The sequence below is a fragment of the Balaenoptera ricei genome, chromosome 6 (genome assembly GCF_028023285.1).
Source record: "Balaenoptera ricei isolate mBalRic1 chromosome 6, mBalRic1.hap2, whole genome shotgun sequence".
In the NCBI taxonomy this organism is placed as follows: domain Eukaryota; kingdom Metazoa; phylum Chordata; class Mammalia; order Artiodactyla; family Balaenopteridae; genus Balaenoptera; species Balaenoptera ricei.
Window position 1 is genome coordinate 49,151,384 of NC_082644.1, and position 17,502 is coordinate 49,168,885.

Sequence of the window (17,502 nt, forward strand, 5' to 3'; positions counted from 1 at the left end):
CCTTCCTATTATTTCTAATACAGTTTCTGGTTTTCAATATTTCTACTACCTTGGGTTTTTTGTTTGTTTTGTTTTTGAGTAAATAAGATAACTGTATTATCACTGAAGGGAGAGATTTAAATAAGTAGAAATAAGTAGAGCACAAAACAAAAGGCCTAAGAAATCAAATAAATCACTATAAAAACTCTAAAATGTTTAATTTCATCACTTTTTATATAATGGCATAACCATTGTTTGAGAGGCTTACTCAGGTCTGCAAAATTCAATAATGATTTTTAATTTAGTTGAATAGAGTAGTTAATAATCTGATAGGCAACCTACTATCTAAGGGAGCACCACTTCCCAAGTTTTACCATGGATCACAGGAAAGTCAAAGCATCAGTTAACCATCTTCAATTTACATGCGCCCTTCCTGTGATGGTTAATTTTATGTCAGCTTGACTGGGCTAAGGGATGCCCAGATGATACTTTATTTCTGGGTGTGTTTGTGAGGGTATTTCCAGAAGAGAGTACCATTTGATTTAGTAGACTGAATAAAGAAGATCTGCCCTCACCAATGTGGGTGGTAGCATCAGTCTGTTGAGGGCCTGAATGGAAAAAAAAAAAAAAATGAAAGAAGGAAGGGCGAATCCCCTCTCTTTTTCCTTGAGCTGGGATGTCATCCATCTTCTCCTGCCTCCAAACATAGGAGCTCCTGCTTCTCAGCTCTTCAGACTTAGACTGAATTACACCACCGGCTTTCCTGGTTCTCCAACTCATTGTGTGTCTACTCCTTTAGAAAAGTTCCCAGAATTTCCTTTTGATTCTAACTATGAAATATTCTTCATCTAATTATTATTAAATTAAATGCCATTTTTTCCCCAATATGTCTCAGTGGAAACTACAAATATTTTCACCATTGGCTTAAAAAGTTAGTGAATCAGGGTTTTAAAAGGGCAGAAAATGCACAGATGCACAATAAAAGTTTAAAGAGCAGGACCTGACATTTTGGGATACCTTAGTGAATATTAAATAACAGAATTCTAAAGCTAGTACTAACTCAGGCTCAGTGCTTCCTTCTCTGTTGTGACTGTTGACTCGGCAGAACTCCCAGCTTTTCTTCATTCTGAGCAACAACGCTGAAATGTGATGTTACTGCCACAGACTCTTCCTGTTTACTCTTTAAATAGTTTCAAATATTTTAAAGACTGAATTGGACTCTCCATGCAGCAATCTCATTGCTGCATTCTCTTGCATATCCAAACACTCAAAGCACAGGTCAATAAAGCACAAATATAATGAAAAATGTTTTGTTTGATTTTATAGACTGGAGGTAAAGCAAGGGTAGAGAAAAGTTAAGGGAATTGAACAAACTATACAGAAAGTTTTCATTATCTCCAAATTAAAAGATTCTTTATATTTACACTAAAATATACAGAATAAAAATCAGACTGAGTACAGTTAAACATTTATGGTCTTCTTTTGTCTAAAATATTTCATAAAATCTGGAAATTTGAACAACTGATACTCAAACCTTTCCTTAACAAATTATGAAAATGTCTTAGTGCTTTACCTTTCTAGACTTAATATTGCTTTAGGAGCAACCCTTGGAATTTTTTTGATATTTACTATGAAGACATTTTGAATACAATATTTTTTAACTTATACTTCTGTCTCTAATTAAAGACACTTGGAAAAAATTTCTCTCAGTGTCTTGAGGCAGGAATGCATATATATATATATATAATATATATTTACAATATATATTTAAATATAGATTTACAAAATACTTTAAAATATATATTTATAATATATTTACAATATATATTTAAATATATATTTATAATATATTTTATATATTTATAAATTTATATTATATATAAATAAGTTATATACATATAATTTATTTTTATCTAATGGGTTGGTCCATGGAATTATGGAACTTATAAATCATGTTAGACTTTGTGTTATGCTGCTTTTTCATGTTTGCTGCCAGAAAGCTCAGAGCAAAATTTGTAGTTCATCTCCATTAAGTACACTGGATCTCATAGGATGAGGTTTCTTGCCTCTTTCCCTTCCAAAGAAAATATTAAAGGAAATACAGAAGTGAACTGGTTAAGTTTTTCCTTATCTGTACACTGATAAATAGAGATGAAAAAGTAGACTCTCTCCAACCAGTGAAGAAATGTCCTCCAAAGTTCCTTTGGCAGATGCTAACCAAGGCTTTATTTTCAGGGATGGGAAGTTCAGAAGCTTAGAAAAAAAATTCATTTCATTACATAGAAAAATTCAGCTCTTTTCAGTTTTTATATCAAAATTCATTGAAAACTCAAGGCATGTCATTGAAAGCTTTTGAGTGTTTGGAATGTCTTTTATTTTCTTTTTCCCAGTTAATCAATTATGATTATTTTTGAGATTTAAGTGGTGATTTACAAAGATACACCTTATTAAGTTGTGCTACCTATTTTTGGATATATGAACATCCAAAAAGTTAAAGAAAAGGTATAGAAATAAAAATTAATAATATAGGAAATTTTCTGATGAATTATTATATTCAAAGGAAAAGAATAGCTATCAAAGCAGGTACATACAATCTCAGTAAAATGCAGAAGATTGTCACAATTCAAAGCATAGTGAAAGGAATGCTAGCATATAAATCAGCATTTGTTAAAATGAAGTGTTGGGAGATACCTAATATATGGTATATAGTAGATGCATTTGGGAATATTGGGCTTAGCTCTGTTTCTTGGCTAAAATAATAATAATAAAAAATTAGTTGGTAGATAGCACATTTCCATATAGGCATATATGGCTTGGAAAACTGATTTAAGGTTTAACCTCTTAGTTTATAAGGACTTTACCTTACAGACTTAGAATTTTATTTTTTTAATTGAAATATAGTTGATTTACAATGTTTTGTTGATTTCTGCTGTACAGCAAAGTGATTCAGATATATATACACATTTTTTTTTTTGATTTTATTTATTTATTTATGGCTGTGTTGGGTCTTCGTTTCTGTGCGAGGGCTTTCTCTAGTTGCAGCAAGTGGGGGCCACTCTTCATCGCGGTGCGCGGGCCTCTCACTATCGCGGCCTCTCTTGTTGCGGAGCACAGGCTCCAGATGCGCAGGCTCAGTAGTTGTGGCTCACGGGCCCAGTTGCTCCGTGGCATGTGGGATCCTCCCAGACCAGGGCTCGAACCCGTGTCCCCTGCATTGGCAGGCAGACTCTCAACCACTGCGCCACCAGGGAAGCCCTATACACATTTTATTGAATATTCTTTTCCATTATGGTTTATCTCAGGATATTGAATATAGTTCCATGTGCTAAACAGCAAGACCTTGTTTTTTATCCATTCTATATGTAAAAGTTTGCATCTACTAACCCCAAACTCCCAGTCCATGTCTCCCCCACTTCCCCTCCTCCTTGGAAACTACAACTCTGTTCTCTATGTCAGTGAGTCTGTTTCTGTTTCATAGCTAGATTCATTTGTGAAATATTTTAGATTTCACATATAAGTGATAGCATATGGTATTTGTCTTCCTCTTTCTGACTTACCCACTTAGTATGATAATCCCTAATTGCATCCATGTTGCTGCGAATGGCATTATTTGTTCTTTTTTATGGCTGAGTAATATTCCATTGTATATATGTACACATGTACACATTGTATATATGTACACATGTATATGTATATGTACATATGTATATATGAGTAATATTCCATTGTATATATGTACACATCTTATTTATCCATTCATTTGTTGATGGACATTTAGGTTGTTTCCATGTCTTGGCTATTGTGAATAGTGCTGCTATGAACATAGGGGTGCATGTATCTTTTTGAATTATGGTTTTGTCCAGATATATGCTCAGGAGTGGGATTGCTGGATCATATAGTAATTCTATTTTTAGTTTTTTGAGGAACCACCATACTATTTTCCATAGTGGCTGCACCAACTTACATTCCCACCGACAGTGGAGGGTTCCCTTTTCTCCATATCCTCTCCAGTGTTTGTTTGTTATTTGTAGACTTTTTAATGATGGCCATTCTGACTGGTGTGAGGTGGTACCTCATTGTATTTTTGATTTGCATTTCTCTAATAATTAGTGATGTTGAGCTCTTTTCATGGGCCTATTGGCCATCTGTATTTCTTCTTTGGAGAAATGTCTAGGTCTTCTGTCCATTTTTCAACTGGGTTGATTTTTTTGTTGTTGAGTTATATGAGCTGTTTGTTTGTATATTTTGGAAATTAAGCCCTTGTCGTTTGCATCGTTTGCAAATATTTTCTCCCATTCCGTAGGTTTTTTTGTTTTGTTTATGGTTTCCTTTGCTGTGCAAAAGCTTGTAAGTTTGGTTAGGTCCCATTTGTTTATTTTTGTTTTTATTTCTATTGCCTTGGGAGACGACTGACCTAAGAAAACATTGGTATGATTTATGTCAGAGAATGTTTTGCGTATGATCTCTTCTAGGAGTTTTAGGGTGTCATGTCTTATGTTTAAGTCTTTAAGCCATTCTGAGTTTATTTTTGTGCATGGTATGAGGGTGTGTTCTAATTTCATTGATTTACATGCGGCTGTCCAACTTTCCAGGCACCACTTGCTGAAGATACTGTCTTTTTCTCCATTGTATATTCTTGTCTCCTTTGTCAAAGAGTAATTGACCGTAGGTGTGTGGGTTTATTTCTGGGCTCTTTATTCTGTTCCATTGATCCATATGTCTGTGTTTGTGCCAGCACAACACTGTTTTGATTACTGAAGCTTTGTAGTATTGTACAGACTTAGAATTTTAGTAAGAACTTAGCATTCAAAACCAAACAGGTTGGTTATATGGAGGATACATAGATCTTTCCAGATGTTCACCTTTGCAAACAATAAGTTCTATATTTGCTTCAAAGAGCAAATTTCATTAGCTGATGTTCAAGCTGCTTCCATGACTTGGTCACACATTGAGGACTCTGGTATAGGTATGATGCTTTGGATCTGTTTTGAATATTAACATCTGGACATTTGTGTCTGTGATAGTCATAAAATTTAAAGATGTATATCTCAATATTTGCAAATATTAGAATATGGAAATATATATTTTACAATATGTTCTCTGTACAATTGAAATCTGTAGTATATGTCAGATTATTACTGACTTCTGGCAGGGATGGTTAGGTCTTAATGCAAGGGAAGTTTGCCTAATGCTTGGGCTTTTATGCATGTATTTTCCAAGGAACTGGCACAGGCTAGGATACTTGCTGAGAGAACAACTGGAATCAAGGGAATCAGTTACAGGTGACAATGATTCTGGAATCCTAAAGAGGTTATTCTATAAAGGAGAAACTTCTTAAAAGAATAATCATCATGATTGTCATCAAGGTGGTTTGTTATCTCATCTTCTTGTCTATACATAATTTGTCAGTGGTTTTGTCTTTGGATCACTGAGTTACCTCTCTTTGCAGCTACACACCCATTAGGGAAAATTCTTGTAATACTGAGGACTTTTGAAATAAGCCAGGATTGAAAGGAAGAGAGTTAGCTAGGTAGGATATGGCTAAAACTCACCAAGGTAAAACAGAGACCATAGAATTTAGGCCTTGCTTTATTTTGTCCATGGAGGATTTAAAAAGTAGGAATGCTTTAAGACATTCTGTCAACATCAAGTGAAAAGCAGAAATGTGAGGTGTCAGAGTCATAAAGACATCGATGTAGGATGTTTACTCTTTTGTCACCCTCTTTCCTTGGTGATCTCATGCAGTCCCAAGGCTCTCAATGCTTTTGATGTTCCTTTAACTCCCTGGCATGATGCTCCAGGCTATGTAAGTTGGGTATTTAAAATGCACCTCAAATTTAGCATGTTCAAAACTGCACTGTTTCTTCCTTCACTCCTGTCACCAGCTCTATGTTACTCCTTCTTCCTCTAGTTTTTAATGGTCACAGTAAATTGCACCATCAGGAACACACTGTTCAAGCCAGAATATTTCAGTCATCCTGGATCCTTCCCTGTTCCTCAAGTCTGATAAAACAATATTTGTCCTATTTCTAATTCATTCTCTTTTCTTCATTGAGACCAGCATACGTGACTATAATAAAATCCCACTAACCTCCTAACTTTCTCCTTGCTTCTCTTGTCTTTTCTCTACACAATAGCCAGTTATCTTAAACATAAAACCAAAAAAAAAAGCAAACAAAACAAAGTTTAATTATGCCACTGTCTTGCTAAAATTAATTTTCTTATTTCAATTAATTAGATATTTTTAAAATCTTTATTTTCTTCTTATTTCAGTTAGATTAATTGTTGATAAATGTTAAGCAACCAGCTCTCTGGGGATGAAAAAAAATCTCTATTTTGTAGTGATTAGTTTAATGATTTCCTTTGTTTCAAAACTCAACTCCCACCAATTTCAAGCTAGCATCGTCATGTGATGTCACTGAATGTGGAGCTGGAAAGAGGTGTGCAGTAGCACTCCATTGCATTGCATGTCCACCATATAGATACAATAGTTGTAAAATGTCTATTGTGATAATAGAAAACTATAGCAAAATAATTTAGGAAGTGGCGAGCTTTGATTGCCTTTGTTTCCAAAATGATTCATTTAGTTGTAAATTTAAATAATTTAACTAATTTAACCTTGAATGTGGATGATGTTTAAAAACAGGCTCACAATACTCACTCATGAAAATTTAGTGGTCAGCTCTCAGAAACCCATTTGAGCAGCTCTATCACTCACCCCACTGAACAAAATCCAAGACCTTTTCTCTGCCTAACAAAGTCCTTCATAACCTGGTTGCTACTTCACTCTCTATGATCATCTCAAGTCTTTGAGTCCGTCTTTTCCAGCTCAGTTGATTTCCTTTCTGGGGCTGGAGCACAGCAAATCTTTGTCTTCTCAGAAATTTTGTATCCAAAGTGACTTGGGTGGTTGTATTTTTGTTGAAACGGAAAAGAGCTTAGGGGAAATGATTATCTCAAACTTGGGATACTTCATGCACCAAATGCATGAAATTACAAATCCACATATTTTTATTTCATTGTAAGAAACTCAACAATCCCCGAATTCACATAGTATTACAAATATCTGACAACAAGGCGATCTACTTTATTTCCATCATCATCTGAATATATTTCATCTGAGTCTTCTTAAATAATATTGACTTTAGTTATTTCCTACCATTTTCTCAGGTCCTTTATATAACTTAATTCTCCTCTTGCTTTTTGATTATTTTGTGGTAAATGTCTGAAATTTTCATTTGGATTAAGGATTTTTTTGACTTTTTTTACAGTAGGAAATCTACCCGCTGTAGAAAATATTATCCTCTACTGCCGCCACGCCCACCCTGGGGGATGGCTGCAGTCAGTGACTGCTCTCCACTGAGGAACAAAGGCCCTGTCACCTTGCCTCAATTTGGGGGCCATCCCAACTAGATCGCCTGAGGAATTTGTTGCAACTGCATCACAGTTCGGCTAATCCCTTTGTCTGATTTTGACTCTTCCCAGGGAACTTGACCTAAGAAATAGGTAGAATGGACACTAGTTTCCTTTACCAACACTCTACAACGAAAACTAAGTAGGTTTACGTGGATAATTTAGTAAAACCCTATCCACCTACACACTCCCCTTTCCAGCAACCTCCCACAAACACACTTCTTCAAGAATAATTGTTTGTTTTACTAGTATATACCACTCTCTATTTGCCAGATTCAGCATTTCCATGATCACGGTCCAGGAAGGTTCAAAGCAAATCCTGCTTTTATCCTACACTTAGCATCTTACCAGCACTTCTGCTTCTTTTCCTAACCACATAGCGTGGATGGAAACTCTAGCTGGGAATTCCTGAGATACCTTTAATCTGCTAGGTGTTTATTATTCTGTATTTAATACCTCTCTTTTGTCTCACTCTGGCCCTCTCAGCTTTTTTAGAATCCCCTGCTATATATTAACTGCTTATCTTAAGTGAACCATTACCTTCTTCATAAGATAATTATAAATTTAAATGAGCTGATTAGATAAAGCACCAGGCAGAATTGTTCTGGTACATATTAGGTGTTGTTCGATAAGGGTATTTTATTATCAGTAGGAACTATACCTTGGTCAAGTAACTTCATCTATAAGAGGCTCATAATTCAGCAACCAAAGTCTGACAGTAAAGTAATAATCCTGGGAGTCTAAGAAACACTCAAATGCATGCAACCTAAAGTAGAAACAAGATTCAAACTTGTCTTGCTAACTCCAAATCTTGCTCTGTTTTCAATAATCTTTACATCCACTTATATTTATTTAAGAGTAATACCAATCATAATTTATAAAATCACAAAAACTTACATAAACATCAGTAATTGAGTCAGTATCTGTGTACTAATCACACTTCTATTATAGGGAAAGGTAACGTTGTATAGGCCACAGTGACAGCCCTCATTTTTTAGATTGTAAAAACATATGAGTTTGAAAAGTTGAAAATATCTAGCGCATAAAACATAAGTTATTAAACAAAATTAATCCTGTCTTTGAATTTCTAATCACCAATTTGGTAACTTTTATCAAATTTTAGTTTAGCATGCTTCAGAAAACTTGGCAACTACAATGTGACATGGATGCATTTAAAACAGATTATCTTTTTGGATTTAAAAACGAAACAAGTGTAAATATTCAATATACCTTTGAGCGGCTTTTATGTCATCGTTACCATCCAAGTATGTGCATAATAAAAAATTAGAAATCATGCTGAGATGCAATACACAGAATATGTGTTAAGAGAGAATTAAATATGGCAGAATATTAACAAATCAAGGACAAACATATTTTCAGTTCCAAAAGGACCATGAAGGTCAGTGAGTTCAGAACTCCTCCCTTTTCAGTGATTTTATAATCAAAAGGGCATAATCTGTTTGTTTTCGATTTTATTAAGTAAATTGTCCTTTTGCTGTGTCTTCCCCCACTCCCAACAATGGTTACAAAAATAGCTATGCTAATTAGAACCAAATAATAATAATGAAGTATTATACTTATGAGGCATTTAATATTAGAGGGACAGGTAAAATTAAAAAGAAATGCTTATGAGATAATCAGCTTATTATATAGGCACTATATTCTTTGATTTTTCCAACAAAAGTGAAAGGAACTGCTATCAGATTATTTGTCTTGTTTCCTCCTTTTTCCAGACATTCACCTAGTCCACATTTTCCAGTCTCCTGTAGTTAGGATTAGTCATATAGTCTACTGAGTAGTGGCTCTCTACTGGGTTTGCCTTATAAACACCTCATACGCTGACTCTCAGGTTACTTTTCCTTGGAAGTTATACATTAAACAACCTTGAGAGAACTATATATTAAAAACAGTGAAGCCCCAAAATGGAAAGAATCAAGATCTCTCAATCTTAGCAGAGGATAATGTTAACTCCCCACTGTTTTAAGTTTGATACTATGTGGAAAACTAATTTCTATTCTATTAGGCCTCTGAAATTTGGGGACTTAATTATTATAGCAGCTAGTGTTACCCTAATAATACTGTCATTCTCATTTTAACAATTATGGAACTTAAAAAGTAGATCACAGATAATTTTCTTGCCTTGGTAGATTCTACCAGATTTTTCTCCTCGGACTAAGGAGTAAGAAAATATCCTTCTTCTCTCTTCCATTCACCATTCTAGATAAAATGAGGCATTAACTTACTTTCCGTAGGCCTATACACTTTAAGCTTCTGTGTGTGTATGTTTGTGTTTGTGTGTGTGTGTGTGTATATTGAGTCACTGTGTGGTTATTTATTTTTATTTATTTTGGTCAGTGTAGATGTACATAGCTTATAACTCAGTTATTTTCTGCATCCCATTTTTTTGCTTAATTTTCACTTGCATCTTTGATTTTATTATTTTATTTCAGTGCTGGTCCACTTTGTATATTTTGCTCTCTTACTGCTATCAGCAGTCTCTCTGATTATGTACAGTTTTATTTTCTTCCACATCCTGACTTTTTTGTCTGCCATTTTCAATTCTCTTTAATGGTCTCCAGGGGTCATTGCTCACAGATTATGAAGTTTTTGTGAGTGGAAGGAATTAAAAGGTTTAAAACCATTCTCAGGATAGGTTTTATAGTTGGGATTCTGGTAATGAAGGGACAAAGAACAAATAAAGAAATAGGATAACTGTCTACAGAGGCTGATGGTTTTATTTCTCATTGATATACTAATAGATTGAAAACAATTGTATAAGGTATATAGAAGGAAGTGCCTTCATAAAATCATGTAACTTGACAATAATTTAGAATGGAGGTATAATACAGCCACACATCCTCAATTTCCTTATTTATAAACTTTGTCCCATCAGTGTTCTTCTCCATCCACTATTCCATCAGTGGCATAGCTACTTCCTGAGTTAGAAAACCATAATAGATCTCTATATCATACAGAGTTTGGAGGACTTATTCATTTTTCCTGCAAAAGTTAAAGTGCAAAACTTTCAGCCCATCAATCCTTTAGCAAGCTGTCCAAGGTGACATTTCATTAGCACATTTTGTCAGTGGATAAATCGTACAGCATGCTCTGAAGGGAAGGTGGAAAACATCTAGTCCTTTTTCATTAGATCCATCTGAACTTGAACCACTGGAGATTACATACAAAAAGCATGTGAGACAGAAGCAGCGCTATCCTGTCTATAAACTGCATTAATCATTCATCCCCTTCAGAGTGTCTTAAGTCAGTGCCATATCTCTGGTTAGGCCCCAAACTGGCTATTCAATTTTGAGCTGCGTGACAGATACATTTCAAGGAAAATCAGAAACATAACGACTCCTGCCAGGCTTGATAAAGTCCTCATTCATCAATTAAGAGGTTCCAATAAGCTCAGATGGATATGGAAATATAAGGAAACTTGCATGATAACACTTGATGATTTTCTCTGTTCTTTCTTGGGTTGATGAATTCCTGGGAATAAGGATCACAAAGGCTTACTGAAAAACCTGGATTCAGAAGGACATCCTACCATCTGAAGAAAGAGGGTTCCTTTCATATTCTGCCTAGATCAGGCTCTATCCAGAAGCAATTGATAAGGAAAAGTTTTATGGGCAACTTCATAATTCTCTCTCAGTGGTTGTAATTCACTTAAAGTTCTCACTCTCTTTTTTTTGTTTCTTGTAAGCATGAAAGTCTGTGGAAATAGGAGTTTACCCTTTATTCTCATGATTTCAATTTTGTTGGATCAAATCAGAGTGCTAGGAATATTTCCCAGTTTTAAATAGCTATAGGGTCAAAATGTTTCTGAAACATATGCTCAAATATAAATTTTTGTTCTGTAATTCCATCCAGGGAGTATTTCAAACCAAGAGTTTTTTGTGTGTATAAAGTAGGGAGAATATATCTTTATAAAATGTACAGCATTTTCATTAGGCAAATTATCAAAGTGAATGAAAACTGATTGTAAATGGAAGCTGTACCAAAAAACTAATAAGCATGATATCTGGTCAGTCCCTAAGTGTATTGTGAGAAGTAGCCAGTACCACTAAAAAATATCCAATATCACTGAGGTCAGAATTTTTAGAAGCTAATGCTAATCAATGAGAACTTCGAGAAAAGAAAATATAATTTGTATTGCTTGCTTATATGAACCCATAGAGCTAGTCAATCAACAGATATATCCAGGATCTCATTGTGCCAAAGGTAACATTTGGCATTGTTGTGAGACTGCATCATGATTAAACTTTATTTCAAATTACTTCAAAGTACTTTGTTTTCAATAAACGAATGGTTTTCAAACTGTGCTCCTAAGAGCGTCATGTGGCTATTCCTCAGGTGTTTCTAGAGCAAAGAGGGCAGATTGGAGCTTGGGTGGGGAGCCTTCCAACATCAACTGAAACAAATGTACTGCTACATATAGGACACTTCCTACTAAGGTTTCCTTTGGACAAAAATTCTGCATCTGAGAACCATTAGAAAAACCACTGTAATAATTAAAATTGAGGATATCTTTTTTCTTTTACTGCCACAAGACACAATTTATTTTAAAAACACAAGCAGAAATTTCCATATCTGAATCTAAGCCAACCACTGGCTCAGAAAATTTGGATGAAATATCTTTATTGCATTGATGGAATTACTGAAATTGGTTTGATGATCAGTAGCATAGCCAACATCAACCCATTTATTAAAGTGATTAATCATGGTCTGTTATTAAGCAGACTCTCCAAATTTTTTTTTCCCCTCTTGGCATTTTGTCTTATTAAATAGAACTTAAAAGAAGTATCTTAATGATCTTTTTTGCTGTGAAAGTAAAGATTTACTCATGTTGATCTCAGTTAAGTTTCCTGGGGCCTATACCTGACATTTGTTTAGTGATTTTTACTTTTTATAAAGTGCCTTCATGACAATTTCATTTGATTTTCACAACTGTGAATTTTACATAGTGCCTAGTCAAGCTTTAAAGTCTTACTGCCCAAGTTCATCAGATGGATAAGGTGGCAGAGCTAGAACTTGATCTGGACCATCTGCCTCTGAGACCCTGGACTCTCTGCATAACCTTCCTATTTCTAAATGGTTCTAGCTCCAGAAGACTTATATGTGCATATGTTGTAAATAATGATATTCCATAGCCACATAGCTATGGATTGAAAAGAGTGGGAGAATAGTGGCCAGAATAGAAAGCCTAGGAAGCTTCAGCCATACCCATACCCAAACTAACTCTTCTGGTCTACTTTGTGAAGTCACTCCAAATAATAACAATAACAACATCCTCCTATGTGGACAATTTACATTTTCTTCATGTCTTGTCTATTCAAATAGAAATCTCTTTCCTTGACACTCAAGGCAAAAATAGTCCCAAAACAAACAAGATACGCACTAAATATTATAAGAAGTAGACTGGGTTTGGAAATACCTTGGAATATTTCATGTTTTTAGTCAGACTGCTGCTTTGAATTTTTTAACTTACAGTAGATAGATAGGAATTAATTTGATGAGAACCGCTAGAAAAGAAAAGAATCTTATGTCACTTGACGGCAGGTTATTTGTACTGATAAGGGTATTTAGGGTTTATTATTGTTGTTGTTGTTGTTGTTATTGTTTTGAATGGGTGCATAAATGTCCAATGGAGTCAGGTTGGTTAGTGTCAAGAGTGACGGCAGTGTGCTAGTTTTGCCTGAAATTAGATGTCTTGGGTCAGGGCTCAGGTTCTGCTTGCTGTTTTAAATGACTAGCGTCACTTATAGGTTGTTTTAGGAAGGATACTACCACAAGTATTTTTCCCTATTAATAAATAAATTGTTTTTTTGCCTAATTGGTATACCAAAAATAAGCACAGTGAGGCAGAAAGATTACTAGACAGGAAATCAGGACCTCTACAACCTGTTCAGTGATAGATTTTAACCAAGGTTTAATCTTGGGTTGAGCTCTGGGCCTCAGTTTCCTCACTTATAACATGAGTTGCGTGTACTCTATGCATCTAAGGTGGCTAAAACTTTAAGAGAGTCTACGTAAATAAACTGTGAAATCATGAAAAAACACAAATCCCATATTCCTTCTCTCTGCTGTCAATTCATTAAGTTTTCTTTGATTATGCCAGGCTGTTCACAAGAGAGCATGGACATAAAACCTTCCTCTTGCCACACTGCAAAGGTCATCACAAAGCATAAACACCAGAATGAGCAGTAAACTACTTATAAAGAAATATCCTGAGTGAGGGTATCAAAGCAAGCCTAGGAGTTAGTGAGGGGTAGAATTTACGTGTGAACGCCTAAGTTTATTTCCGAAACATCGGCTATCACCATTTGCTTTTTTTGCTGGGTACTCCCCCAAATCACAGAAGTCAGCAGTAAAATGGGCTCCCTAAGATGTGGTTTGGGACCTCACCGTAATCGTTGAAACAAGCTCAGTGCTAAGATACCAACTTGTCTCTAAAGGAAGGTAATTTTTTTAAAGCTCCTACTCTGAGGAGTGCCTGTTTTATGGCTTGAAGTTAAGTTTGGCTATTTAAACAGGTGATTTTAAGTTAAATAACAAAAAGATTAAGAAAGAAAGGTACTAAACAGAGACTCCCACCCAACCTCCCTTTTTTGCAGATTGAGATTTAACTGTGCTATAATAGTGCCCATGATAAACCCACTTACTCTATGACCTGGTAGCAACACAGATGAATGAGGAAGAACCATTTGATTGAAAAATACAGCTGATTCATTGCTGACACTTCAAACTAAAAGTCGTAAGTTATGGTATGTTAGTTAAAATATTTCATGACTTGTAATAAAACCAGTTTTGATTAAGCCAAACAGGCAAATCATTAAAAAGAGGAAATGTTTGATTGAACCCAGGGGCAGGAATACGTATGATCTCAAGGTGGGACTATGTTGGTTTTTTTAATATGTCAACATACTGGGTCACAGAATGCCCAGATTAAACATTATGTACAGGTGTGTCTGAGAGGCCATTTCTGGATGAGATCAGCATTTGAACTGGTGAACACAGTAAAGTGGACAGCAAAGTGAATAAGGGAGGACGTGTCCCATTCCTGCCTGCCTGCTTGAGATGGGACATCTCATTTTATCTTCTCTTGCCCTTGGACTGAAATTGACACTATCACCTCTCCTGCTTCTCAGGCCTTCAAACTTGGACAGGAATTACACCATCAGCTCTTCTGGGTCTCCAATTGCAGATGGCAGATCACAGGACTTCTCAGTCTTCATAATCACGTGAGCCAATTTTTTATAATAAACCTCTCTCAATAGATAAATGATAGATAGATAGAGATAGATGAGAAATTGGTTCTGTTTCTCTGGAGAACTCTGGCTAATACAGGGATTAAAAAATCAGTCTTAAAAATCTGGGCAAATAATCCCTCTCTCTCCTGTTGACTTCTTTCTACCAAGGGTTTATTCCTTCAGTGGGGCTTGGGGTGGGGAATGGGGCTGGAGGACAGAAAGCAGCCCTAGGAGGAGGAGATATGGTCCTAGGCGAGGTAGACTGACCAAAGCTGTCTAAAAACATTGCACACAAACACCAAAATCTCCCTGGTGATGTATCTATGGGAACAAATATATACTTGTTCCATGGACGTAATGCTGGCTCTGTCCTTATGGATCACATTTCCTAATGTGCTGGCACTGTGGGAGTGACACCAAAAGGAACACAGCAGACTTGAACTCAGGCTGGTGGAGGAGTCAGGCTTCTAACAAGGAAATTACAACGAAGTGGGATAAACGCTGTGAAAAAGGTAATCGCAGGGGTCCAGTGAGGCCTTAGGAGAACCAAATGAAATCAGGAGGTTGAAACAAGCTTTTCTGGAGTGATAACCCCAAGCCTTCTGGGCACTGCAAATACACCCTGTTAACAACGTAAAAAGGCCCTGCTGTTGGGTATTAAATAATTAGTCCAGCATTCCTGCCCACTGGATAGGCTTTAATGAAATCTAAACGTTTAGGCGTTAGTAAATCCATGGTAAGGAATTGCCATAGATAACTAACACTACCACTGACTGCTCAGATACTGAAAGAATTAATGTCTTAATCTGTAAACCTGGCTCATAATTCTTTAAGTTTATTTTTACTGCATCATTACACTTTGCTTATACACGTTGCAGTAAAATTGTGGCAACGCTGCAGATGCCATTCTTCTGCAATTCAGTTTTTGCCTCAATCAGGTTATTATAGCTGAGTTGGAAAAGATTTATTATAATTGTAACTATGAATAAACTACAGTGGAGTTTTATGGAAATATCTGTATTCTCACAATAATTTACTCGAAGAACTAACTATACATTTTACTATAATAAAAAGTAAAAAGTACAGTAAAACATTGTTTCAGTGTTCTCTTCCTTAAAGTGGGTATATTTCATGTCATATGTACATGCTGTAAATAGCACCTTCATTTCCAAATATGTACCTGCTGTTTAAACATTTTTGTTTAGTGAGTTTAGAAAACATTTAAATTGAAAGGCTGTGTTGAAGGGAAGGTTTAACCTTAAAGTGAACTTTGCACAAAAATGTCAGTGAGCTACTGGGACAAGGGTTAGGAGAAGAACTGGTAAAAAAAAAAAAAAAAACACAACAATTAGTCATCTTCCAATTAGGTGCACATACTGAGAACTCATGTGTCTTACACTGTGGATGAAAAAGTACTAAAACACATGGTCTTTATTCTCATAGCAGCTTGTTATACCATTGCAGAGCCCTAATTTTAATATTCTCCTTTTATTCTGCTTTCCTAAAATATTGATACTTTGTCAGATGTTTCTCAAACAATGTATAAACACTCCTAGAAGCACATGGTAGAGTAGCAGGAGGTACCCTATACCACAGATAAAAATGGCACACAATCTTAAAACTGCACTTTACGTGAAGATTTGGCGGGGAGAGAGTTAAATAATTTAACTTGTAAATAAAATCAAAACATTACTCTTTATATACTGATAGAAAGTTCTCTTAAAACAAAACCTGAAGTTTTAAAGAAATGTGGACTTAATGTACAATTCCAAACTCCCTATAGGTATTAATTTACTCTCTTCTTCTTTTCAGATAAATTTCACCAGTACAGACGGCCCCTGACTGATGATGGTTTGACTTATGATTTTTTTCTACCTTAGTGCAAAAGTGATACTCATTCAGCAGAAACTGTACTTCAAATTTGGAATTTTGATCTTTTCCCGGACTGATGATATCCGGTATGATACTCTTTGTGATGCTGGGCAGTAGCAGCAACAAGATTACGAGGGTGAAAACTACTAACACACTTACAGCCATTCTGTACCAGCACAACCATTCTGTTTTTAACTTTCAGTATAGTATTCAATAAATTCCATGATCTATTTAACACTAGGATAAAATAGGCTGTGTGTGTTAGGTGATTTTTACCCCATGTAGGCTAATGTAAGTGTTCTGAGCATGTTTAAGATAGGCTAAGCTAAGCTGCAATGTTTGCTGGGCTAGGTGTATTAACTGCATTTTTGACTTCTGATATTTTTAACTTAGGATGGGTTCATTGTAACCCCATCCTAAGTTGATGAAGATCTGTACTTTGAAATATCCACTTTAGGTTACATTCTTTCATGTGCTCAGGTTCCTGAAAGTCATAATGTGGGAAAAATTCAAGCAAATATCAGTGATGCTCTTCTGTTTACTATGTATCTATTTAAATGCTTACTTCATGCTAGTCTGTGTGCTTTGGTTAAAACATATATCCTGTCCGTAAGAAAGCTTCAAATTTAGTTTCTTGAATATCTGACTTCAGGTAAGCAAGGCTGGACCCACTAGAAGAAAATCTAGCAGAATTTTTATTTAATTATGACCTTACAACAAACCCTATCAATCACAATTTCCCTGATTCTCCTCTAGGCTTTCCTCTAGAACCTCAAAATTTCTAGTTTCCAATTTCCCACATTAAATGCCTCCCATTAAGAATATATCCAATATTTCATTTTTCACAATCACTATTTTAATAGCTTGTGGAAACACATCAACCTTTCTACCACAGATACTCTCCACTGTCCTAGGATCCATTAGAAAAGAGGACAATGGAGTTACTTTAAATCACCATCTATTCCTTAGCTACATGTATTCTTAGCAT

At 35.4% G+C, this 17,502-nt stretch overlaps 1 long non-coding RNA gene across 3 annotated transcripts in view; it reads left to right on the top strand.

Annotated features, from left to right (window-relative positions):
* LOC132367784 (uncharacterized) overlaps nucleotides 1-16,533 on the top strand; it is a 1,019,157-nt gene extending 1,002,624 nt beyond the window's left edge. For all 3 annotated transcript variants that reach the window (XR_009503855.1, XR_009503857.1, XR_009503856.1), the window contains 2 exons: nucleotides 14,541-14,633; nucleotides 16,455-16,533. This is a non-coding gene — a long non-coding RNA (uncharacterized LOC132367784). The remainder of the gene's footprint in view (nucleotides 1-14,540; nucleotides 14,634-16,454) is intronic.
* Nucleotides 16,534-17,502: the final 969 nt, after the last annotated feature.